We start from the raw sequence: 1808 nt of genomic DNA on the forward strand, positions 1-1808 counted from the left end.
ATTAATATTGTTAGCTAAATTTGTAAATACAGTCATATTGTCTCTTTTAAAAGGAAGTGAGATCCTGATAGTAATGATATACCTAAACCTAATGACAAACAGGAATACCCATGATCACATAGATATACAAAAAAATAATAATAATAACCTATTTATTATTTAGTTAAAGTTTTGTATAAAGTTTTCCAAGAGTTTAGAGTTTTTAACATGGCATTTTAAGAACTAATTAAAGCTAGGATATATCAAAACAATATTTATGTTTAAAAAGAATTACTAATTACACAGAGATTTTCTAGCAGTCCTTAAATAAATCATATATTTTCTTTGCCAGCTAACTATGATACTTAATTCCTGTCACTGGCTTTCCAGGAGCTGCAGCCATGAAAGTAGATCTGTGCAGTTTCATTGGGTATAAGATCTACTCCAGACACAGGAGGCACTACGATGGGACCCGACAGGAAGGTGTTTTCCATTTCTTTAATGCAAAATGCGAGTCGGCATTCTTTTCTAAGTGGGACCTTAGACAGATAAACTGGACTGTCCTCTATAGAAGATGGCACCAAAAAAAGACATGCAGAAGAAATTCAAAAGAGAAGAAGTCGCCGTACAGTCAAATTTCTGAGGGCCATCATTGGTGTATCTCTTACTGATATAATGGCCAAGAGGAATCAGAAAAATGAAGTTAGGAAGGCTCGATGAGAAAAAGTTATTAGAGGTGCCAAGGAAGCAAAAAAGGCTAAGCAAGCATGTGAAAAGACAGCAATGGCAGCTGCTAAGGCTCCTACAAAGGCAGTACCTAAGCAAAAGATAGTAAAGCCTTTGAAGGTTTCTGGTGCCAGAATTGGTGGAAAAACACTAAGTTGGCAGATGAAAAGTTTAAATTAAGATCTGATTATAATTAATTAATTAATTAATATAAATAAAATGCCTATTTCAGTTTGGAATAATGAAGCTAAAGCAAAATTTAAGTGCTCAGGAACACCCAAGTAAGGACAAAGTATATTCTAAAACATAGTATTAAAGCAGAGATTAGAGGAAATAAACCTAAACACATTGCAATAAATACATAACATATTTTGATAAATTCCAGGTATAGTTTTCAAAATTAAGTCTAAAATAATCATTTCTATTACTTTATTACAAAAATCCATTGGTGCTTGCAGTTAAAAACATTAGCACCTCTTGCACACCTAATTACATGTTAGCAGATTTGTTAATATACACACTTTTGATAATGTGGATAAAATTAATGGATTGTGTTTCTTTTGCCTTTGGTTTCTATTTAAAGACCAAAAAATTAGGCACACAAATTTAAGCTATGGTAGGAAAAGAATTTAAGAATGATATCAGTGATGTGGTACCCGACTTGGGTTGGTCTAAATCCACACAACTCTTAAACAATATCTCATGCACAGCTTGACCATTTTGATTGATTTCACTATTCACCAGTATGACCAATTTTACTATTTAGATCCATTGAACTCAAACAGATGAAATCATTGTCTCTGAGGTGCAAAAAGAATTCTGGAGTCAGTTATTTCTCAGATACTACAAGATATTGTAGGAAGGAGAGACAACGATGAAGGGGGAGCATGAAATATAAAAGTCATACATTGACTTTTAATGTTTTCATGCTCTCTGCTTGAGTATTCTAAGAATGTCTATGTCTACAACCATCCAACTGTGATGCTCTCTCTAATTTAAAGTTTTAAGGAGATTACATAACTGAATAAAACTTTTCACATCTTTTAAATTATTAACTGCAGGAGTTTCTTTCTTTTTTTTTTTTTTTTTTTGTCTTCACTCAA

At 32.4% G+C, this 1808-nt stretch overlaps 1 pseudogene; it reads left to right on the forward strand.

Moving 5' to 3' along the window:
• The first annotated feature begins 380 nt into the window (after positions 1–380).
• Positions 381–885, forward strand: LOC120597838 (60S ribosomal protein L24-like; annotated as a pseudogene).
• The last annotated feature ends 923 nt before the right edge of the window (positions 886–1808 follow it).

The sequence above is a fragment of the Pteropus medius genome, unplaced genomic scaffold (genome assembly GCF_902729225.1).
Source record: "Pteropus medius unplaced genomic scaffold, Ma_sr-lr_union100, whole genome shotgun sequence".
NCBI lineage: Eukaryota > Metazoa > Chordata > Mammalia > Chiroptera > Pteropodidae > Pteropus > Pteropus medius.